Below are 26,000 nucleotides of genomic sequence, written 5' to 3'. Positions count from 1 at the left end.
TGGTGCGTCTTCTTGGCTGAATTGCTCCTGAATGCGTTTATGACTAGAAGACAGTGCACGACATCGAGTGGCGCAATGGTTGATGTATGTAGATGATCTGAAGATAGCTACTGCAGTTGCCGAAACTAGTTGTGTATGTTATTGCGATCTGGGCAAATAAAAATTATCTAGTAAGAAGATTACATTTTTCGGTTGTTTAAATGTTGGAAGTGAAAATCCACAGCTGCAATGTGGGATACCGCTGTGACTTAAACCGATAAGCTGCACTGTGCTTTAATATTTAAATTGAAAGCAGCGTCACAGCCAGCCACTTATAAACCACATTGCGAAATGTTAAATGTAATTATTATTGCATAAACCTATGCTACCAAAGAATTTTGTATTAAAATACTATTCAAAAAATGCCATCTGAGAAACTACATCATTGTTTTGTTTTAAACGTAAACTACGAAGGCATGCCTAGATGCAGATACTGCTGTTTCAGGCGTATCCTGAGGCCAAACAATGGTTTCTGCTTACGGACTAGAAACCATGGAATATTATTTGAACAATTTGCCTTTTTAATGTTACACAGCACAATGTTCTGCCCTTACTTCAGAGACAAAGTAAGCACAGGTTCCACCAGTGCCACGTTTACACAGAGTGGTACGGGTTGCACAGTACAGATCGAGAGGTGAATCTTCTTAAATCTCCGTGTCCGCGCATTTCTTGACACCATGCCAAATACCATAAAGTTGCTTGCGTAGTGCACATTTAGTCGTACAAAATTAATACTGAGCGCGATCTGTGACATGCAACTTATTTAGATGGATTGAACTCGACCGCTAAACCGTAATGTAAGAATTATAACGTTAATCAAGGTATTATGCAGGTAACATGGCCTTGTGGAGAACGCAGCAAGTGAAGACACAGTGGCATGCAAACTTTTGGTAATTACCTGCCAATCAGCCATCAACATCTGAGAGACGGTGGAGCACAGGACGCTCCTCGCACCAACTGGAGACCGCGTACACACCCAGTAGGCGCTTCAGCACTCGCTGTGCAACGCATCCAGATGCAAGCGTGTGTCGGCTTCGGTGCAGAAAGAACGCGACTGAGGCGCGGTGTCGCCTGTTGCCGGCCGGCTGCCACCTGCAGGCGCTCCGACAGTATCGAGCGCTCCCGAACAGCTGCGCGCTCCCCCACCCTCACCCCCCTGCCAGCGCCACGCTTCTCTACACGCACAGCCCCTTTAAGAACAGGACTGGTTCGACACAAGCCGCCTGTTCATCTCACATAGCATTAGCCATTACCTGCCGCTTCCGCAGGCGAAGGACGAACCTACTGCACAATGGCAGTTGCAAATCAGAAACTGTGCCGGTCTATTTCACACTCTTTCTCTGCACGTGCTAGTCTTGCACCGCAACTAGCAGTAATTCTGTTTTGTGACCTTGCTCGTTTGTAATCAGTTTCACGATTTTCGTAGTGTCTTCTTTCGCAACTGCAATAACTCTGCTCTGTACAAATCCACAGCTATTACAATACTTTTAAAAAACTAGTTTTTATCTAGCACAGCTGCTCTTCAAAAATTATTTCTACATGAGAGAGCTAAGAGAGGCGTTCCAAGCTATACACAGAACGTTTAAATACAGTGTGAACCCGTATTGGGATATTTTCTGAGTAATTTGTTCCAAGAGACTCAGTCTCCATGGTTCGTTGTTGAGTAAACCTGTAATTACGAATTATTTAGTTCGTTACGCCAGTTATCTTTGTTTCTGCGGAGCAGCAGCGAAAAAGCTTACAGTATGCACCCATCAAAACGTAGAACACCAAACTCAGCGTAATGCAACATCCGTCAGATGGAAAAATATTGTGACGTGGTTGCCGTCATATTAAGAACAAATGAGCTTACTGTTGTCGCGCCTCTCTTCTATTGCATTCAGTTGATCCACACAGCCCATACGACCTGTTCATCGACAAACTTACTCATAAACATTGTTAACATTCGACCAATACTTCTGTAAAAACAAACCCAAGCCAGAACCAGGTAGTACTGAATGGAAAGTGGGCATTAATGTTAGCTAGTACCGCGGGAGAATGAATCAAGTCAGTTTCCAAAAAGACACACAGCGCATATCACCGACACTTCCATAGCTCTGAAGATTTTTCAGTGGAATACAGTACAAAGATAAACAAGAGTAAGAAATCAAACGAAATGTAATTACTCTGTAACGAGCCACCGGGGACAAAATGTCCCTTATACCAAAATAACCAAACAAATGTCCCTGAACAACCTCTGAAATGTCGGTGGCGTCCGGGTTCACATTGGATTTTTCTTCAGATAACAGTCAAAGATGACGAACTCTGTCAACGGGCGCTCCATTTTGTGTTTACAAAATGATCGACTGAACTATCTCCAAATGCTTTGTTGTGTGCAAGCATCTGTGCGGAATGGATGACGTGACATCAGTCATAGTGGTACGACATGGCTGCCTTATACCCGCTGGGATATCTTCCAATAACGGCGACAGTATGTACGTTGCTGATTGTAGATATATGCTGCTATTTCGAGTCCCCATCAATACAATAGGGACCAATGATGCGATTCTTGAGAAGCCCCTACCACATGTTGACAGACAAAAGTGATTGTTTGGACACTTCTCACCAGCGTGGATTTTCAATTGACGAGTTGTGCATATTGTTAAGATAGATTTGCTCATAGTTTGTAAACGATTCGTGAACAAAATCTTGCATAGAAATGCCGCATCACTTTGCAGTTTTCGTAGACAATTTTGAGAACTGAAACCGATTTTGGAAGTCACTTCCATGTAGCTGTAGATGGAGCGAACTGTGGAGAGGATGAAATGCATTGGAATGTAGTATTCGCCAAATGCTAATGTGGTTGATCCCAGTCGCATACAAACAAAAACTGGCAACTTTTTCAAGTGCCGTACATATCGTGAATGCTTTGTTAGCTTTACGAGAAAACTGTCTTATCGCTATAACAACAGAATACAGACAGACTGGCTTCAAGCGAATAGCAAAACTCATGAAGTTACAAGTTTGGTTAAGTTTGTGCGACCTCTTCTCCTGACTACGGGCTGTTCATGTCGTTCTCCTCTACCAGGCACTCAGCTGTGAATTGCAGAGTAATTATGTAGATGTAGATTGGATCAAGTTTTAGTCCTTCTCGTCAGCTATTTCCAGTACCACAATAAAAAACAAACTCAGGATTTTTTTTAAAAAGGTCTATGTCATTTTTCGACAACTATAAATACTAAAAATTAATTGCGTTCAACTGAAAATTCGTTGCACTGTCAGCTGTTACTTAGCGAAACCGCACCTCAATATACACAGTCCGTACAAAAAGTTTCGAGACTTATTTTATTCCTGGCTCATAAGTGACGTCAGAGCAGAAACTACGATGGCAGCTTGAACTTAATAAATGTTAACAACAGATGTGCATTCGACCAGTCATTTGTGAGCAGGCAGTGAACGCGGGGAGTTTGTGTGTCAACGTGCTGTGTCACAAAAAGCAATACCTATAAATCAAGAGCTCATGACATTCTACAGAATGTTTTGAAGAAGAGAAAAATGTGTGCGATGTTTGTCCTGCACGCCCTGATTTGATTGAAACGCAAAATGCAGACAATTGTGTTATAAAAAAAAATGGCTCTGAGCACTATGGTACTTAACATCTTAAGTCATCAGTCCCCTAGAACTTAGAACTACTTAAACCAAACTAACCTAAGGACATCACACACATTCATGCCCGAGGCAGGATTCGAACCTGCGACCGTAGCAGTCCCGCGGTTCCGGGCTGAAATGCCGAGAACCGCACGGCCACCGCGGCCGGCAATTGTGTTATAAATAGTACAAAAATTGCAGCAATTCACATAGGGGGTGGGGGGCAAAACCTTTGGCGACATAACCGATATTCAGGCCAATTGAGCATCATCCCAAAGAAGGGTTTTTCTGACAGTTTCATATGCTTGTATGAACTTTGCACTCAATTGGGAGAACACTATGTAGAACACCTAAAGCATGAAAACCACTATCTTAACTTTTTTCTGTTTTTTATTAATCCAGACTCTAAACTTTTTGGACGCATTCCGAGTTTATTAGGGATGGCCTCTCTTTGCTGCTTTACCCTTTCCAGTAGCGATCACATTCATGTTGTAACTGCGGTAGAACAGGTGGGATGGTCGTAGGTGTGGTAGAAGCTTTACATACAGTATCATACATTACAAATTACATTAGGGATAAGAAGATACACGTTATATGAGTTCTGAAAATACACTCCTGGAAATGGAAAAAAGAACACATTGACACCGGTGTGTCAGACCCACCATACTTGCTCAGGACACTGCGAGAGGGCTGTACAAGCAATGATCACACGCACGGCACAGCGGACACACCAGGAACCGCGGTGTTGGCCGTCGAATGGCGCTAGCTGCGCAGCATTTGTGCACCGCCGCCGTCAGTGTCAGCCAGTTTGCCGTGGCATACGGAGCTCCATCGCAGTCTTTAACACTGGTAGCATGCCGCGACAGCGTGGACGTGAACCGTATGTGCAGTTGACGGACTTTGAGCGAGGGCGTATAGTGGGCATGCGGGAGGCCGGGTGGACGTACCGCCGAATTGCTCAACGCGTGGGGCGTGAGGTCTCCACAGTACATCGATGTTGTCGTCAGTGGTCGGCGGAAGGTGCACGTGCCCGTCGACCTGGGACCGGACCGCAGCGACGCACGGATGCACGCCAAGACCGTAGGATCCTACGCAGTGCCGTAGGGGACCGCACCGCCACTTCCCAGCAAATTAGGGACACTGTTGCTCCTGGGGTATCGGCGAGGACCATTCGCAACCGTCTCCATGAAGATGGGCTACGGTCCCGCACACCGTTAGGCCGTCTTCCGCTCACGCCCCAACATCGTGCAGCCCGCCTCCAGTGGTGTCGCGACAGGCGTGAATGGAGGGACGAATGGAGACGTGTCGTCTTCAGCGATGAGAGTCGCTTCTGCCTTGGTGCCAATGATGGTCGTATGCGTATTTGGCGCCGTGCAGGTGAGCGCCACAATCAGGACTGCATACGACCGACGCACACAGGGCCAACACCCGGCATCATGGTGTGGGGAGCGATCTCCTACACTGGCCGTACACCACTGGTGATCGTCGAGGGGACACTGAATAGTGCACGGTACATCCAAACCGTCATCGAACCCATCGTTCTACCATTCCTAGACCGGCAAGGGAACTTGCTGTTCCAACAGGACAATGCACGTCCGCATGTATCCCGTGCCACCCAACGTGCTCTAGAAGGTGTAAGTCAACTACCCTGGCCAGCAAGATCTCCGGATCTGTCCCCCATTGAGCATGTTTGGGACTGGATGAAGCGTCGTCTCACGCGGTCTGCACGTCCAGCACGAACGCTGGTCCAACTGAGGCGCCAGGTGGAAATGGCATGGCAAGCCGTTCCACAGGACTACATCCAGCATCTCTACGATCGTCTCCATGGGAGAATAGCAGCCTGCATTGCTGCGAAAGGTGGATATACCCTGTACTAGTGCCGACATTGTGCATGCTCTGTTGCCTGTGTCTATATGCCTGTGGTTCTGTCAGTGTGATCATGTGATGTATCTGACCCCAGGAATGTGTCAATAAAGTTTCCCCTTCCTGGGACAATGAATTCACGGTGTTCTTATTTCAATTTCCAGGAGTGTATGTCACCATACAGGGTGTCCTACGTGGAATGGTCAGTACACAGGGATGTGACAGAAACGACCGTTTGGAGCAAAAAGTCTAGTAAACATGAACTCTATACTGCATATCTCAAGAGCCACGAGCAATTGTTCAGTAGATGTGTTTCACAGTAGCAAAGATGAAGACGTGCTCATAGCTGTTACAGGTGCACTTTAGAGTCCGTGTTTACTAGGCTTTTTGCTTCGAAAGGTCGTTCCTGTCATATCCCTGAATATTGATCATTCCTCCTGGGACACACTGTATTACACAGTAATTACCACGTTATCATCAGTTTGTTATTTGTTCCACAGTATTGCTTTTATTGTGTTAACCGGTTTTCGGTTTACAAGGCCATCTTCAGACAATGGCCTTGTAAACCGAAAACCGGTTAACACAATAAAAGTAATAATGTTGAACAAATAACAAACTGGTTCTTTTCATTGTTTTTGTTTTCATGTTGTTCCACCAAGAACAGACGGAAAATTCTGTTAACACTGTTATCACCTGTAGTGTATTTGAAGCCTGTTTGCAAAACAATCTACAATGGGATCTAATTGTTAAAATGATAACAAACGGACAGTGCTAGACTATGTGATAAGTAATTGCAGCACATCAGAGTTGAGCAGTGTCGGTTACGGAAAAAAAGAAAAAGCAAGTTGCGAGGGGAATTGTTGTCGGTAAGTGATGAGTATTGATTCGATTTCGCTGTGTGCTTTAGGTCGCTGTGCTAGTAGGTATTTATACCACGAACACAATGTAGCAATAAAAATGGTTCAAATGGCTCTGAGCACTATGGGACTTAACTGCTGAGGTCATCAGTCCCCTAGAACTTAGAACTACTAAAACCTAACTAACCTAAGGACATCACACACATCCATGCCCGAGGCAGGATTCGAACCTGTGACCGTATCGGTCGCGCGGTTACAGACTGTAGCGCCTAGAGGCCGATCGGCCATTCCGGCCGGCCAATGTAGCAATAGCAGTATACAGAAAACTGATAAGACTAATACGATCGTGCAAAGAGAACTCAATACCGCACGTTAGTCGGGAAAGTATGGTAATCCTCAAGAAACTGCACAGCTGTTTTTGCCACATCATACATCGCGCGGGTAGCTGCGAACACACCATACTGCGTGCATCCATGTACAACTGTCATCAGCTCTATTAATAACATGAAGGTCATGGTTATAACAGGGTCAAAATAAAGCACGCAGAATCTTAAAACTATGTCCACTAGCTGTTACTTATGTCGAGGCTGGAAATTCACAATTTATACAATCATACTTTATTCTAGATAGTTTTGACAAACCTCTGAGCCAAATTTCTCTCATTTCTTCAAACTAATAAGGGAAAATTAACAGGACAGAACATACGCGTTAGTGCCAGTTGATCACTTACAGCACACAATGAGTTTGTATTTAATTTCAGTAATCGTTGGCAGGACGGCATACGATAAACCACACTGAAAATGAAGGTTCTTGCTGTGGGGCGGGGGGAACACACATTTTGTTGCGTAGTCTGTCTTCCTTTCTCTAACTGAACACAGAGGAACAAATTTAAGCAAATGGGAAAGATCCGCTCACTATTACCTGAGCACTTATTGCGTGCAGAATGAATTTTCACTCTGCAGCAGAGTGAGCTGATTTGAAACTTCCTGGAAGATTAAAACTGTGTGCCTGTCTGGGACACGAACCTGGGACATTTGCCTTTCACGGGCGAGTGCTCTACCGACTTAGCTATCCATGCACGACTCATGATCCGGTCTCACAGCTGACACTGGCGGAAGTAGAGCTTCGAGGACAAGTCTTAAGTCGTGCTTGAATGGCTCAGTCGGTAGAGCACTTGGCCGCGAAAGGCATAAGACCAAAGTTCGTGTCCCGGACAGGCGCACAGTTTTAATCTGGCAGGAAGTTTCCCCTGTTGCGTGTTTCTTTCCAAGGTGCACTTCCTGTACCCCTGACAAAAAACGAGCGAACCGTTATCTTGTGTCAACTTCCCATCATTTGCATTCGTTAGTACACACACTGCTGACCTCAACATTCTCGTTCATACAACTTTGAACATGGCTGACGTTTGCAGCAACCGTATACACAAATTTGAAAAATACGTAAAAATCTGCCAACCGGTTGGATAGGTTTTCTGTATACCTTGACCAGGTTTCGTCACCTCTAAGGGTGACTTCATCAGAAGGTAAGGTAATTACATGAACAACATATCTTCATGTAATTACCTTACTTTCTGATGAAGTCACCCTTAGAGGTGACAAAACCTGGTCAAGGTATACAGAAAACCTATGTAACCGGTTGGCAGATTTTTACGTATTTTTCAAATTCTCGTTCATGTTTTATCTGGTCTATATCAGAGACCTCTAGCTTGTTTAGTCCACTCTTTTACACAATGCGTTCCTTGTATGGCCTTGCTTGTTTCCCAAGGATGTGACGCTACTCGATTGTTCGCTGAAGTAATTCACCGCTAAGGAACGCAAGAGGTGATTCACGAGATAACGAAAAAACAAAACCGCTTTATAGCATCACGCACACACAGGAGTACAACACGACTCCAGCTTCGGAAAGGAAACAAGTTTTCCTACTTGTTTACACTCTCACTCTCTCTCTCTCTCTCTCTCTCTCTCTCTCTCTCTCTCTCTCGTCGGTTTATAATGGCGCATGGGTACCAATTCAGATTCAGGGTTGTGCCAAGGCCTTTAAACACTTTCTGTGAGCCCCAGGTGTCGCATTTTAACCCAATGTGGTAACTTTTTGCGTTTGTGACAAACCATGTTCGCGTTACATATAGTGGAACTTCGGTCAAATTGGATGTAAGGACGAGAGACGTTACCACATTTCTCCGAGAGAGATCTGATTTTTGTTTCGTTGAACAGAAATAGTGACTTCTTGTTCGCATCGTTTGTTACATTATTCAGAATAAGAATTTGTTTCAAAAATGGTTCAAATGGCTCTGAGCACTATGGGACTTAACGTCTGAGAACATCAGTCCCCTAGAACTTAGAACTACTTAAACCTAATTAACCTAAGGACATCACACACATCCATGCACGAGGCATGATTCGAACCTGCGACCGTAGCAGTCGCGCGGTTCCGGACTGAAGCGCCTAGAACCACACGGCCACAACGGCCGGCAAGAATTTGTTTAAACTGCTGCTTGATATAATTGGAAACGACCTCGATTTAGTGCAGTTTTGACGGAGACTGCCTAAACATCGCAGAATGATGTGTGTGTGTATTTTTTTCAGCTATGTATACTTGCTATGGCTTTCAATTGTTTCTCTTCGTGAAGTGTGTGGTGCGATGAAGCCACTGTTTCCCATGAATGGCTTCTCAGGAATACACCAGAACTGTCTACTCAAATGTCTGTCGGCCTTAGCAACACAATAAAACATGCTTGCATCTAGCCAACGCGACGAACGAAGCTTTCAAGGAGCTACGTTCTGGGGTGATTCCACATCTTCACCTCTTGCGTTTGACCGTTACGCATGCTAACGTTTGCGAAAATTGCTTCCCGAAGGAAGATGCTTGCGACGCCTATTGACTTTATACTGTAAATAATGTATATGAAAACACGCAAAATATCAGGAGAAACTATGCATTAATAGCCTCTTAATATCGTCGAATCGAAGAATTCCCCTAATTTTATTTAGCCAGGTGAGAATCACAGCTTTTATTTATACAGTTAACGATTTCAACTGGAATCTACGATCACCTTCAGATCAAGAGCTGAAGCTTATCCTCGTGAACACTGAGATATATGTGTTTCACACATGACCGTAGATTACCATTGAAACAGTCTTGCACCATACGGTGGATTGTGGGATATGTGCGTAGATGTATATTGTACGAGTATAATCTAATATTATCGTCCTTAGAAAAAAGATTAAGGAAAGGCAAACCTACGTTCCTAGCATTTGTAGACTTAAAGAAAGCTTTTGACAATGTTGACTGGAATACTCTCTTTCAAATTCTAAAGGTGGCAGGGGTAAAATACAGGGAGCGAAAGGCTATTTACAATTTATACAGAAACCAGATGGCAGTTATAAGAATCGAGGGGCATGAAAGGGTAGCAGTGGTTGAGAAGGGAGTGAGACAGAGTTGTAGCCTATCCCCGATGTTATTCAATCTGTATATTGAGCAAGCAGCAAAGGAAACAAAAGAAAAATTCGGAGTAGGTATTAAAATCCATGGAGAAGAAATAAAAACTTTGAGGTTCGCCGATGACAACGTAATTCTGTCAGAGACAGCAAAGGACTTGGAAGAGCAGTTGAACGGAATGGACAGTGTCTTGAAAGGAGGGTATAAGATGAACATCAACAAAAGCAAAACGAGGATAATGGAATGTAGTCGAATCAAGTCTGGTGATGCTGAGGGAATTAGATTAGGAAATGAGACACTTGAAGTAGTAAAGGAGTTTTGCTATTTGGGGAGCAAAATAACTGATGATGGTCGAAGTAGAGAGGATATAAAATGTAGACAGGCAATTGCAAGGAAAGCGTTTCTGAAGAAGAGAAATTTGTTAACAGGAAGTATAGATTTAAGTGTCAGGAAGTCGTTTCTGAAAGTATTTGTGTGGAGTGTAGCCATGTATGGAAGTGAAACGTGGACAATAAATAGTTTGGACAAGAAGAGAATAGAAGCCTTCGAAATGTGGAGCTACAGAAGAATGCTGAAGATTAGATGGGTAGATCACATAACTAATGAGGAGGTACTGAATAGGATTGGGGAGAAGAGGAGTTTGTGGCACAACTTGACTAGAAGAAGGGATCGGTTGGTAGGACATGTTCTGAGGCATCAAGGGATCACCAATTTAGTATTGGAGGGCAGCGTGGAGGGTAAAAATCGTGGAGGGAGACCAAGAGATGAATACACTAAGCAGATTCAGAAGGATGTAGGTTGCAGTAGTTACTGGGAGATGAAGAAGCTTGCACAGGATAGAGTAGCATGGAGAGCTGCATCAAACCAGTCTCAGGACTGAAGACCACAACAACATTATCTAGGTATATCTATAGAGACCGAATTATTATATGGTATTGGACGTCCCTAATCTACAGATCCTCTGCCACACGGGGCCTCCAATAACCACAGGGAAAATGGACTTGGGCCGTTACGTAAACGATTGGCAGCTCCTCTCAAGTCTAATATTTCCCCGAAGTAATGACTACTGATTACCGTGCCCTCAGCACACAGATATCGACATGCCATCAATTCAATGACGCCTCAAACCATAACATTTTGTGTTGGTACGCTATGCCACTCAACATTGCCAACTGCCACATTGTGGTCATCATGTAAGCGTGTAACACCTACGTTATTATCATCTGGCCCAAGTTAACTTCTTTTTATCACACAGCACGCTAGCGATGGCGTTTGTATTCCCACTGTAGTTTTGTGATGGTTGTGATTTTTGGACAACGGAAACAGCGAAATTGCATGCTTATCCTCACCAGTACGGTCTACAGCAGACTGCACCCAGTTTTAGTCTAGCGCCTAGTGTCGAACCAACCAGTCTGTTACGAACATGTTACTTATTTCGTGATGTGATTACATTTTGCAGCTCAGAATAACTGGATGCTGCATAAGAGCCTTTTCTATCCACAGATTCCAAATGTGCATCACTATCCCAGCATCATGTGCCGTCACAGACCAAATTCCACAGTTTGATAAACTCATTTCCCGGAAATCGATCAACGGCTTATATGGTACCCTTTCCCGGTGATGAAGTACAGCGAGAGTTATTTTCAGGTTTCCCTTTGTTGAACGGGTCGTCATCATCCGGTCGCAAAGAGAAATTGAATTAATGTTGCTGACTTGAAATTGAGATAATGAGCATGATATCAATGAGGAACAATAAGATGTAATTACGTCATTTAAATAACACCCAGAAATGCTGAACTCCTTGTAATGGAAATGTAGTGACTAATGATAAATTGTTTTGCAACAAATTCATTAATTATGACATATTCAAAATATACAATGCTGGGAAAAGGATACCAGATAATTCTAGCTCTTTCCCAAATACGGATTTCTTTCTGTGTGTGTCATACTCGGAAGTCATAATTAAAGGTTACTCTGAGCAATCTTAATGTGTTACAAGGTTTAATAAGAACCAATTTTAAGCAAAAGAAACATTAAAGAAGTTGTAGCTATTTTCACGCTCAAAGTTGGTATCTTCGCTGCTTGAACGCCTGGGTTAAGGTCGTATATGGCTTGGAGGAGCTGAGTGTCTACATGAGGCCACGTCACAAGGGACTGGCGGTAAGTCAAACAGCAGCGTCTATTTTAAGCTGACCCACTTGGTGCGAACTCGCAGTGGCTGTACGACCCGTTGAAAGCGCAAGGCTGCACATACACTTCAGGTCCAGGCGACACAACTTCCTGGATCACAGTCGACCTACTTCTTCCCGCAGTGTAACGTCTGGTCAAAAATGCTTCACGGAACTGGAGTATCCGAACGCCTGCCCCTGTGAAGCATCGTACGTACACCGCATTGCGGCTAGCGGCTACCCTCTGTCACTGAAACATTATAGAACCATACGCCCTTAGCATTTGCAAGTAAGAGGGCTGGGCTGCTCCCACCAGCAACACACGAGCGGGAGCCTGGCAAGTTCGGTTACGACTGAGTTGCCACTTGCACCACGCAAAGCATTGTCTCTGGCACGCGAACATGACACCTACGTGACGAAAGAAAACAAACAACTGAGTCTAACTGATTAAAATTAAGAATAAGTTTCCGACCTGTTTAGAGACTAGGGAGATCTATGCATATGTGAATTTGATAATTTTTCCGTAATTTTTCTGTAAGATTCCGGCTTGAAATTGGTCATTTGTCACGAGTTAATTATTGCGAAAACTGCAAAAAATATTAACAAAAAAATAAACCGTCACCCGAAGCTTATACACAGCAACCGTAAAACGCATTTTATTTTGCGTAAATTGTGGTTTTATGAGTCATGAAATATAGTTGCTGTTAGAGTTCGTGACTGAATTACATACTGTGACAAATGCTTCCGAAATTCTATATTTCTCTGAAATGCTTTGTCTTTGGAGTTATACTAAAGCAATGTACTACGCACCGATGTGAACAAATTATTTTTATTTTATCGTAGTTATCCATTTATTTTGTTTTTAAAATCATAATCACCAGTGATACGTCAGAATTGGGATAATGGCAGGATATATTTGGTTTGTGTGTGTAGGGGGGAGGGGGAAGAGACCTACGAAAGCCCCCCCCCCCTTCCCCTCCTTTGCGCCGGCTCATCACTCACCACGGATTAGTGTGTATTAATTTGATATGTTCTGTTATAACGCACTACCGGCTTTTATGCTCTTGACTACTTGAGACTCTGTACGAGAGGAGACGCGCCCAGAGTGTTGCGTAGCTGCACGACAATCATCCGTTAGTGATTTTGTTATGAGAATGGTATTATATAGAAATATGAGCATGGAGAATCGATAAATCAAAACAGAAGACCAATTATGGATTGACTTTGTCCGCTTATGTTTCAAATTCCAAACAAGAAAAATCTATCTGAAATGGACCCCCCCCCCCCCCCTCAAAGGACTAAGCCTCGACGTGGCGGAGTGCTTAGTACTCAATGATCCAGACGACCAACGCGGGGCAGTCTATTTCTGATAGCTGGTCGCTTGGTAAGAGGAGAGAGGACGCCAGTTAGTCAGCAACGCGTGGCAGTTGAGATGAAGAAGAGGGGAATGAAGATATTAACCTCAACGGCAAAGAAGGCGGAGAGGAAGGACATCAGTACTGTGTGTCTAACGTAAGAGGCAACCCATCAAGCAGAACAAAAATCCACGTCGCAGTTGACTTGCAACAATCGGCTACGTGGTCAGCGTCTCTCTACTTGTAGATGGCGGCTGCAAAAATCAGTAACGTCTGTTGCTAAAGTGATCGGCTATGAAAGGCCTCCGTTCCCATATTGGGCTGCCTGTTAAGACCCAGACCGATCTGGTGATTCGATCACAGATGTAACATCCCACGAAGAGGCTACCACCACTTCCTAATTTACTTTCAACAAAGACGTGATGGTAAACACTGAACAGAAAAGTACTCCAGCACGTAAACGATCCTTCATCGCTGGAAACAGTGATGCAAGTAGGCCGTCGGGTTCTGGAGTGCCTCGAACATCATGCACGGAAGGGTCGGAGCTTCCTAGAACTTGTCGCATACGGCCTAAGAAGAAACATCTGCTAGGCATATTCAACATCAACAATTTACTACAGACTGGGGAACTTAAACAACTGACGGATGTATTAAACAGACGCAACAAACTCATGCTAGCACTTCAGGAAATCAGATACGGTGATGAAAAAGCATTTTAATCTGAGGGCTAGAGAGTTTATAAAGGAAAGCCGGCCATAAAGAATAAACAGAAAGTCACTGTGCTTGGAAAGCTTTCATGGTCAAACGGAATCTAACAGAATTCATAACGAATTCTGCGACCCCATCAGAGCGAATATCACTTCTCTCGTTTAGATTAGCAAACAAGGACTATATACCATCATAAATTCACATGCAACTACAAACAATGACAACAGAAAGAAATCCATAAAAAGTCGAACAATTTTGGGAGGAGCTAGAAAATGAGACATCGAAAATACCAAAGCACCACGCAAAACTACTCGTAGGAGACTTCAACGCACAGATAGGCAGAGAAGAGAAATGAAAGGCAATAGTAGGAAATTTTCCTGCACGCAAACGCATCAGTAAGATTGGAGAAAGGCTCATCACCTTCTGCTCATTAAAACCAATGTCAGCCTTTTTCAGGGAACTACCAAGGAGAAAGAAGACCTGATCTTCTAATACACATATGGGCTCATACATGGTGATAATTATTGAACTATATGAAAAAACGTAAGTTAGTTGCAAACTACGGCGTAGTAAATAAGTTACAAACTACGGCGTGCACACACTTTATTGAACATGTAAACTTTACTACAGGTATTCGGATTTACTTTAAGACATGTTCGATATGCCTACCATTCCTGGCGATGATGTGGCGCAAACGAATAGCGAAATTCTGCATGCCCTGCAGGAAGTGTCGGAACATTGATGCTGTCGATGAAATACTGAACGGCTGTTACTGCTCTGCACCTTTGTCTTTAATATAGCCCCACAAAATTGAATCGCATGTGTTCAGATCCGGAGAATATGGTGGCCCATGCCAGCGGCCCAGAGCCAGAATGCGGTCCCCGAAGTGGTCCTTCAGGACATAAAACACTCTCCTGCTTCGATGGGATCGAGCTCCGTCTTGCATAAACCACATCTTGTCGAAATCAGGGTGACTTTGGACAATGGGAAAAAAATCATCTTCCAAAACCTTCACGTACGCTTCGGTAGTCACCGTGCCATCAAGGAATTTTGCACTGATTACTCCATGACTGGACATTGCACACCACACATTCACCCGTTGAGGGTGAAGAGGCTTCTCCGTAGCGAAATGCAGATTCTCAGTTCCCCAAATGCGCCAGTTTTGGTTATTGACAAACCAATCCAAGTAAAATTGGGCTTTGTCAATAAACCACACCATATTCACATCAAAGTCCTGTTCGGGAATTCTGTGGACAATAGCGTTGGCGAAACACAAACGCTGTTCCTTGAGCCTGTGTCTTGATGTCTGTTGGGTTTGAATTTTGTATGGAAAGAGATGCAGGTCTTCAACAACATTTCTCACAGTGTCTCCCGGTTGATTCCCACCTCTTGTACGGCTCGTCTAATCGATTTAGTGGGGTTGGTTTGGAACATATCGCATGTCTTCTCGATGTTTTCAGATGTTTTTATCCTTTTTGGACGACCGACATTGCCAACACTGACATCACGAGCACTACCCGTTCTCTCAGACTTAAGAACCAAGTATGATTGTTAGCACACTTGGACCGGTAGTCATCAGCTTCAACTTGGTCGAAAACTTCCTTTGAGCCGCAGTAGGCCTCCAGGAGCGCTATACGCTCAGGCACGCTGTACCGTGACATTTTCACGTTCAAATCTTAGCAATATAGACTATTGTAATACATTTTACGCTAATAGTACACACTGTACTTCTGATTGGTTAACACTGATGTCATACACAGGACGGTGAGTGGGACTAGTGCTATTTAAGACCACTCCCTGCCTATCCATTTAGCAGTCAGTTCAGCGTCGTAGATCGCCGCAGTCTGCTCCATGGAAGTCCACCTGCCGTTCTGGGTATATCTAATTTGTAATCTTATTTCAGTGTATATACGTTACTGTAAGGATCCCCCTATCTGTACGTGTGTTATTTCAGAGTCTGAAGATGATCCTTAAGGATTTAAACCGGTCACTCCGATTAAAAAGAAATTTGAGATCAAGATTGTTTTTTAATTATCATCCTTTGGATTAGATGCTATACAAATTGAAACTTCCTGGCAGATTAAAACTGTGTGCGCCGGACCGAGTCTCAAACTCGGGACCTTTGCCTTTCGCGGGCAAGTGTTGTATCAACTGAGCTACCCAAGCACGACTCGCGACCCGTCCTCACAGCTTTACTTCTGCCAGTACCTCGTCTCCTACCTTCCAAACTGTGAGGACGGGGCGTGAGTCGTGCTTGGATAACTCAGTTGGTAGAGCACTTGCCCGCGAAAGGCAAAGGTCCCGAGTTCGAGTCTCGGTCCGGCACACAGTTTTAATCTGCCAGGAAGTTTCATATCAGCGCACACTCCGCTGCAGAGTGAAAATCTCATTCATACTGTACAAATTCTTTGAAATAAATACGGAAAACATTCACGATAGAAAAGATAATACGAAACAATTTATTACAACGTGCACTGCCTTGCACCAAGGAACCTCGTGTATAGCACGCGCTTACGCGCGTACACACACACACACACACACACACACACACACACACACACACACACGTATATATAAGCATGCAATGTATTTACAATATATATATATATATATATATATATATATATATATATATATATATATATCACATATTCCTGCAGGAGATCGTATTGGTTAAAACTAGAAGAAACTTCTTAAAATCAAACGGCCGGGCCAGCCTCTGTGGCCGAGCGGTTCTAGGCGCTTCAGTCTGGAACCGCTCTGCTGCTACGATCGCAGGTTCGAATCCTGCCTCGGGCATGGATGTATGTGATGTCCTTAGGTTAGTTAGGTTTAAGTAGTTCTAAGTCTAGGGGACTGATGACCTCAGACGCTAACTCCCATAGTGCTTGGAGCCATTTGAACCATCACACGTCCGGAACCAGCACGCGTTAAGATATACGCAGTCTTAGTTGTGATGCGAAATATCCCGTATTCGGTAGTGTAGATCGTCTTACTGTTTCAGTTCATTGCGCATGAATTAACACTGCTACTGGACGAAGTTACCCTTGCAGAAAAACCAACGATTGTGGTTTATGCACTGTCCATTTGCTACGGATTGTGCGAGGCACAGTGCCCCCGACGTGGTACCGTGAAATGGCCTTCCAGTTAATGCGACCTGAATCCGTACGATTTCTGGCAATGGGGACATTTAAAGGAGTTAATGGGCGCTCAACTCGTCGAGACTGTGCATATGTTACAGGAGAACGTGACCGATACATGTGAAGCAATCCGAATGGAGCCAGGTGTATTTGAAACAGTGCGTGATTCACTGCGAAGATAGGCTGGAAGATGTGCCAGCATGTGTGGTAACCACAATCTGCACAGACGGGGATGAGGGGGCAGATTGGCCCATTCCTCAACAGCTATTCGTTTGCTGAACTTTTCTCCTTGATTTGACCACTATTACCTCCTGTAGGAAAATGTGAAAAGTAGTCAATGTTCCTTTGTGGAGAACGCGGGGTACTTTGGAGAGGAAGCTGCCCACTTTCGGAATTACACTTCGACAGGAATGGGTGCATCTACATTTACCCGCTTATATCTCTCAAACCAATGTTAAATACAGGCAAAAAGAAAAGTCAATAGCCTACTAACAAATATTCTGTTTATTTTCACAAGTATTGGTATTACTTTGACTAACCGCTGTACGGTTATCGCGACAGCGTTACGACGTTCCTCTCGGCGTTTCGGAGTTATAATTCGGACAACTCTTTTCGTCATGCACGTTTGGTACGTGTCATTTATTCTCCCGTAATGTAGGCTAGTTGCACCCAGAGGAGGGATGTGCAGCCCCAGCGCCTCAGTGAGTGGTGCGGGGCACGTGTCGCAGAGGTGATCGTCCTGCAGCGCGCCTTTGTCCTACGGACGGACGGACGGGCGTCGGCGGCGACGCCCCGCGCACAATGCTCCATTCCAGTGCGTGTTGTGCGTGCCGCCACGTCCCCCCACAGCTAACGGACCCTGCACCCTTCCACTTTGGGCACCCAGCAATGGCGGAAGCTGGCGCATCCTTACGACAGTGCTTCCCACAGTTCTGTTCCTTCACAGGCACACGCAGGCTACAGTACAGCCAATGTGGGGCTGCTGGAACTACATTTTCCCCCATTCCTATACGTTTTACTGATAGATTAAGACTGGATGAACAAGGGCGATTTGGCTTTTCTACACTGCCAAAAGCACGTTAATCAGACCACGTCCGTACCTTCTAATCAGAATACGTTTCTGTGGGGTATCTAACAACGTCTGCGCTTGGATCGCGAACTACTCGACGGGCATGACACAGCGCATTTCCTGAATAAATGATCATCTAGATACTGTAAGACTGTCTGGTGTGCCCCAGGGGGTAGTGTGGTAGTAACGATACTGCTCCTGTTCTAAATTAATGACGAAGCAGATAGTATTAATTGCAATCTCTGGCTTCTCGCAGATATCCAATTATCTAGGATGAAATTGTGTCCCGTGAAAATTGTAGTAACATCCAGTTCCGCATCTACAGCTGTGTCTAGATACTCTCTAAGCCACCTTTTGTGGACGAGGATACACTATTAGGGTCCGATACTCACCCACATCAGCTACCTATTTCTTGGGATTTTTCCTATAGCTGCATGTAGTGTTATGTCGACAGTCACGCACCAACAATTGATTACGCTACGTCCAGAAGTAAAAAACAATATTTTCCTACCGATAGTGTTTGGCGATTTATAGTTATTCGCGTTGTGCGAAAGATGTGAGTTATACTTCGACTAAAACAAGTTTGTAATTGACAGACTGCAGTGGCGGAGACGGGGCAGCGTTGTCGCTCGGTAAGTTTCTACATGTTTATCTACCTGTTTTTGTTTTAGGCGGGTGGGCCCACACCTTGTATTTCGTAATCAGTAATGTTGCTGTGACACTCACTTGAGGCATACACAAGGATACTTTCACTACTCAACATTTCTCTCCGTTAAGGAAGGGCAGAGCTCGGCAAAGCAAAGTATTGATCATGTGCGAAGTTTGGCAACCTGGTCATGTACGGCAGTGCAAAATTGTGCACATCACAAAACATAAAAATGTGGTGACCTCATGTATTAGTCACAACTAATACATACAGAATATCGGTCTCAACTAAGATGTTATTCGTCAAATTTTTGGGTGTAACTGTGTTTAGATATATCATTAGTAGGATAGTGGGGCAGTGTAGTACGTCTATGAAAGAGACGGGATGCAATGAATCTGTTCGGCCCATACCTGCGTACTGCTGAATTATATGGGACCCAGATCCGGTCTGATTGTTAGGGACATTAAGCGTAGACAAAGAATGGCGTTCCGACTCGTCAGAGGCATGTTTGTTGAGAGAGTAACATACGGCTGAAAAATTTCAACTGACAGAAGCTCCAAGAATAGTGCTGTACATCCTGCGAGAAAGAGCGCAGAAAGCTTCCGGAATCTGTCCTAAAATGAAACTGGTAACAGCAGTCATTCCTCCACACTCCATGATATACGGATGATAGAACAATCCTCTGCATTGCACTTCAGTGTTTCGCGAAGTACGCATGAAGATAAATGACTATGCTTTCTTAAGAAGCTATCATGAACCCAAGTGTTTGAACACTAGAGTACTTCTCAGCTACAACAAACAGGAGCACATTTTAAGTGGCAAAATTTTCCCTTTGTCCAACCACCTGTATATTATCTCAGGAAGCAAAATTTGCGTGACAGGGACAGGAGGGAGGCGGGGTGCACCTGCGGATTAGCATGGAACCCAAACCATGGCATGTTTGACTCAATTTTTTTAAATATCTGAATAATTAAAAGCGATGGAGGACCGATATGTGGCAGCAGAGATTTCGAGATCGCTTGAGTATCACATATATAATGCCTGGAACACTATTCGATTCATAACTGACAAACAAATCCACTTGCAAGTCTGTGAGATCCAAACTGTGTACATTACAGAATTGATTTAGATTAAACGTTATCTCTAAGAGAGAGAGAGAGAGAGAGAGAGAGAGAGAGAGAGGGGGGGGGCACCAAATATAAAATATGGACTTGTTTATTTCCAGTGTTGATAGAGCGCAATTACGTGCAACTTCAAACAGTAAACTAAATCAAGAAAACATGAGAATAACAAGTTTGCTCCCGCATAGATAAAAGTTGAGGACTGGTCCATTGAATTCCATTGTCTTCTGTGTTCGTGACCAACTGAATGAAATAAATTTGCTGTGTTGATGAAATACCACTCTTGTTGACACAGCGAACGGAATAGTTCGGCTTGTCACGTGATCAGTATGTCGTCAGACATTTTACTGGCCGTCGGCGTGACAGCGCGCAAGATGGGCACGATACGGGGCATGAGAGTATGTGATCGAGTGGCAAGATCGTAGGGGCACGACGCACGGAACTCTTCAAAGAAGTCGTGCGGGCACCAGGCTAACGGATTTACAAGTGCGACCTTGTCGAGTGTGTGCCGTGAGCACCTCGATTTGGAGAAAACGGCTGCCGCCGGGGTCGGTTTCTGCCGGCAACTAACTTCTTGTTGGCCGCAATCGCCGTCGGCGGCTTGTTACAGTACAAGGAGTAGCCATAGTGCAATAGTTTACACGTCCATTCAGCAAACGCTGATCAGTTACGGTGTTCAAACGCACATCATCGCTATAGGGGCAAGGGGTAACAGTTCTACAGCCGTACGCCTGTTAATCTCACACGATAGGGACCGAAGATTTCCACTGTGTAGGTAAGCCGCAACTAGCCGTTCACAGAATGGAGAAACAACGCCCAGACTGAAGAGTCGGTTTACACATTGATACATGATGATGGAAGGGTACGAATACATTAACAGCTACGTGAGTTGAAGCGTCCCTCTTGCCAACTGGGCACTATTCAGGTACATGGTGGATGTTTCACAGATGAAAGTGGGGGCTTGATACATTTTCCACTATGTCAAGCCGACGAACGGTAGGGGAACCTGTTGCTGACCAATCTGAAGCGTTCCTTTTGTCCGTGCCCCGAGTTACCGAGGCGTTGCACAAAATGACACCCGCGGTCGCGATCCACGCACTGTTGAAGTGCGGCACGGTAGAGAAATTATGTGACGTACTGCTCTACAGATTTAATCAGGAACGTTTACTGGCGAACCCTGATTGTGTCTGGTCTGTTACTCTATTAAAAATTCTAAATTGGGGTCGCCAGCCTCGCATTGGCCCGCGAGACAGGATGAAATTTCTCATAACTCCAATCTCAGTAATTGCAACTAAGAACTGTCGCTAACTAGCCAGCACAGTGCAGGACTTTACCACAGTTCGTCACCTGTAATGCAGGCTATTCGTCCCCCCTCAGCGTGTAACATCTGACTTCTGTGTTACACAAAATCCCGGATATATTCAATTGGGACAGCAATAGGAACGTCGCAACAAGGCGAGTAGCCGACACGTACGTCGCTACAGTGGGCCGTAAAACAGACGGGCCAGCAGCACTGAAGGAACAGAGACCCTGCTGCCGCCTGACCGTAAAGCATTCGGGTTGTAAAGATGGACGCGGCGCTACGAGGAAGCCGTAAAAGCTCAGAACACGAAGGCATCCGCGAGGGAAACGGCGCCGATGGTCATGGTAACACGACAGGCGACAGAGAGAAAGCAGATAAAATGGCCGACAACAGTAACGTCAACGGCAATGCCGGCGATGAGGGTTACTCGAGCCATCGGCGTGGACTATGACTACATCAACTGCGAGACGAGTGTAAAGGCTCTGCACGTCATTCACTGAGTTGACAAAAGTCATGAGATACGTCGTAATATGGTGTCGGGGCTCATTTTTCTTGGCTTAGTGTAGCATCTCGACGTGACGTGGACTAAAGTCGTTGGAAGTCACCTGCAGAAATATTCAGACTCGCTGCCTCTATAGCGAAAGTGTTGCCAGAGCAGGATTTTGTGCACGAACTGACCTCTCGATTATGTCCCAAAAACGTTCGAAGGGAGTTATTTTGGCCGATCTGGATGGCCAAATAATTCCCTCGAACCGTCCAGAACGATCTTCTAACCAATCGCGAACAATTGCAGCCCGGTGACATGGCGTTGAATGGCTGCAAATGGTCTAAAAGTAGCCGAGCATGACCATTTCCAGTCAATGGTCAGTTCAGTTGGACCAGAGGACCCAATCCATTCCACACTATTATGCAGCCACTACCAGCTTACATAATGCATTGTTGACAGGTAAATGGCTTCGGTGGTCTGCGCCACACTCTAAGCCTACCATTTGCTCTTACCATCTGAAATCCGGACTCATCGGACCAGGCTACAGATTTCCAGTCGTCCAGGGTCCAGCCGATATGGCCACGAGTCCACGGGAGGCGATGCAAGTCATGTCGTGAGCGTCGGTCGTCTGCTGTCATAGCCCATTAACGCCAAATTTCACCGCACTGTCTTAACAGATACCGCACGTTCGTCGTACGTCCGGCATTGATCTCTTGAGTCTCTCAGTCTATGGCTGTAAGTTGAAATCTCCATCTGATACTGCATCATGACGAGGAAATTTACACGAGGTGTTCTTCAAGTTTCCCTTAAGATGTTCCGCCACTATTGCTCCTGAGGCAGCGAGATCAATCAGCGCATCCGATGACCATGTTTGATCCATCTGTGGCACAAAGATTTCAAGCAGAATTTGGAGCTTCACTGCTAATAACATCTGGTCCCAGCAAACTTTTTGACCCTAGAACTACGTGGCCATTATTCCTGTTTATAAACGAGACTAGTTCTGGGAACTCTTTTGCAGATAACTAATACTGTATTAGCATTTTCTGTCCCCGACGCGACATGGAAGAATCAGCTTTGCGCAAAATTGAATTCGTTTTAAGCTGTTAAATCTTTTAAAAGTCCTAGCGATTTTGCCAAATGAAGTTCCAGTAGATTAACTGGGAGCCACTGATAATTCGATGCAACGACGTGCGCTGTATGAAAACTGAATGCCGACTTAATTCATATGGGCTGTCCACTGAAAAATTCAACCGAATAATCCCTTACAAAATAATTGTTTACTACTTTCACGACTGTAAGACAACCGACAGTAACGGTTTTTTCTGTTTATATTTTTTGTAGTGCAAGCACCTAGGCTATCGATAGCCCATGCTTAAATGTGCCCCTGATCTCACATCTTTCACGAACGTGGCTGACACTCATAGTATTCATCAATATTTCAACCGCTCCGACCAGTACATTTCTTAGTATCTTTCAACAAATTCATATCTGCAAATCCACTACAGCCAAAAAAGGCGTTAATCAGTAAACAAATAAGTAGACGACAATTGTGCAACGTATTACAGTCGTTCCGTTTACTACTTTTCTCCTCTATGATGCTAAGTTAATGTTTGGCACCAAAATGTTTTGTTGTTCGCCTATGCCATTTGTGTTCTTTGTCTCATATATAGTGTGTGATCTTGCTTTTCAGAGGTTAACATCTTAGTTTTTATGCACGATCATCCACCAACTTCTAACTTGACGACAATGGTTTGTAGCGCTGTTATGTTGTTAATATTCAAAGTGTTGAGCGATCCACGGCCAGGGAAATTTCAAGTCAAGCGAAGTAAGGTAAACCATCGCGCATATTTTGAAATGTTTGCAGTGAAGAATGTAGTAGCTGATCAGTTTATGTTCGGTGCATTTTAAGTAATACATTGCTATATAAGAAATATAGCTAACATATCGAAAGTTTTTAGACGGTGGAAGGAGAGCGATACCTATTTTTCCGTTCTCGCACTCTTATCTACCAGAACATTATGAGCCGGCCGCAGTGGCCGAGTGGTTCTAGGCGCTTCAGTCCTGAACCGCGCGACTGCTATCATCGCAGGTTCGAATCCTGCCTCGGGAATGGATGTGTGTGATGTGCTTAGGTTAGTTAGGTTTAAGTAGTTCTAAGTTCTAGAGGACTGATGACCTCGGATGTTTAGTTCCACAGTGCTCAGAGCCATGTTTGAAGAACATTATGACCGCTGATAAAAACCCGTCCAGGCGATAGCAGCGTCACCTACCGAGCAATGACTGTTAGACGTCAGACACACGCACAGTGCATTTGGGATCAGTGGGCGTGCTGTCCGTGTGAAGAATGGGGAAGGCGCGCGATTTATCTGAGTCTGACCAAGGCCAAGTTGCAATGGCACGGAGACTCGCCACGAACATGTCCGAAACTGCGCCAACTCGTCGGGTGTTCGAGGAGTGCTATGGTGAGTGTCTTGAAAACGTGGCGCAACCCAGGTGAAACGACTTCCAGACGCCGTGGGTTTAAGCGGCCACCTCTCATTACAGATGTCGGGCGTTGTAGGCTGAACCGATTGGCGAAACAGGGCAGGCGGCGATCTGTCGCGGAACTAACATCAGACTTTAATTCTGGGCAGAGTACAAGTGTGTCTGAACACACAATGCACCATTCACTTCTAAGGATGGACCTCCGCAGCCGACCCATGCATGTGTCAATGTTAACACTACGACATCGGCAACTACGATTGAAATGCCAAAGTGATCAGAGGCACTGAGCGTTCGCGCGGTGGCAGAGCGTTGGATGGTACCTTCTTCATCAAGCCGATGGGAGGGCGCGAATCCGTCGTCTTCCAGGAGAACAACTGATTGACACCAGTACTGCGGATCGGAGACAAGCTGGCGGCGCCTCCATTATACTCTCGAGAACAATCACGTGGCCATCCGTAGGTCCAGTAGAGCTCGTGCAATGCACCAACAACCAACGAGTATCGTACACTGGTTGCACAGCACGTACACCCCTTTATGGCGATCATGTGCCCCAACGCAAGTGGCGTTTTTCTGCAAGATAATGTCCCGTGTCACAAGGCAAGAAGTGTGACGGAATGGTTTGAGGAACACAGTGGCGAATTCGAATTGATGTGCTGCCCCCCCCCCCCCCCAACTCGCTAGATCTGAACCCGATCGAACATGTCTGGGATGTGATTGAAAGTGGCGTCAGAGTTCATCGCCCCACTCCCCGGAATTTGCGGGAATTAAGTGATTTGTATGCCAACGGCCTTGCCGCAGTGGTAACACCGGCTCTCGACAGATCACCGATGTTAAACGCTGTCGGTTTTGGCTAGCAGTTAAGATGGGTGACCGTGCGGTCTGCCGACAGCTGTTGACAAGCGGGTGCACTCAGCCCTTGTAAGGCAAACTGAGGAGCTACTTGATTGAGAAGCAGCGGCGTCACAAAAACTGACGGCGGTCGGGAGAGCGGTGTGCTGGCCACACGCCCCTCCATAATTGCATCCAGTGACGCCTATGGACACGGCGGTCGGTCAGTACGGTTAGGTGGACATGCCGCCTATTAGATAGGTCACAATGTTCTGGTGTGTATTGGAGGTTGTTCAAAAATGGCTCTGAGCACTATGCGACTTAACCTCTGAGGTCATCAGTCGCCTAGAACTTAGAACTAATTAAACCTAACTAACCTAAGGACATCACACACATCCATGCCTGAGGCAGGATTCGAACCTGCGACCGTAGCGGTCACGCGGTTCCAGACTGAAGCGCCTGGAACCGCACAGCCACACCGGCCGGCGAAGGTTGTCCACGAAGAAGTTGGCAGTTATGTTCCACGCGGGAGGTTATTGCAGCGTGCAATGCGTAGTGCATAGCTGCCTCGTGTTTCTCTTTTCCACATCACTTTATGATCCCTGAATTCAGGAAACTTTCTGAAAAGTTTAAAATAGATATAAAACTAAATTCCTGTTACTTCTGAATGTGCAGTCGGACGAAGCCATGAAGGGCACGTCAGGGTTTTCCTTATCGTCATGGATTTTCTCCATTTCTTTGTATTGCCACATAGCTCACCACCCACTGCTACACCATCGATGGTGACTGATTTCAAATACAGCAACTTTTCTAATGAGTACTCCTCAAGCTGAATCGTGTATTACTTTGTGAAATTCAACAGATGTA

General features: G+C 45.1%; 1 protein-coding gene across 4 annotated transcripts in view; it reads right to left on the bottom strand.

Annotated features, from left to right (window-relative positions):
* Window positions 1-26,000, bottom strand: part of LOC126175395 (tripartite motif-containing protein 2-like) — a 412,180-nt gene that overhangs the window by 126,024 nt on the left and 260,156 nt on the right. Inside the window, exon 1 of one of the 4 annotated variants that reach the window (XM_049922185.1) lies at window positions 938-956. The exons of the other annotated variants lie outside the window; for them this stretch is intronic. The gene's annotated coding sequence lies outside the window, so the exon portion shown is untranslated. Of the gene's footprint in view, window positions 1-937; window positions 957-26,000 lie in introns of those variants that run through there. 4 annotated transcript variants of the gene reach the window in all.

This window comes from Schistocerca cancellata, chromosome 3 (genome assembly GCF_023864275.1).
Source record: "Schistocerca cancellata isolate TAMUIC-IGC-003103 chromosome 3, iqSchCanc2.1, whole genome shotgun sequence".
NCBI lineage: Eukaryota > Metazoa > Arthropoda > Insecta > Orthoptera > Acrididae > Schistocerca > Schistocerca cancellata.
This window is presented reverse-complemented; position numbering and strand designations above follow the sequence as displayed.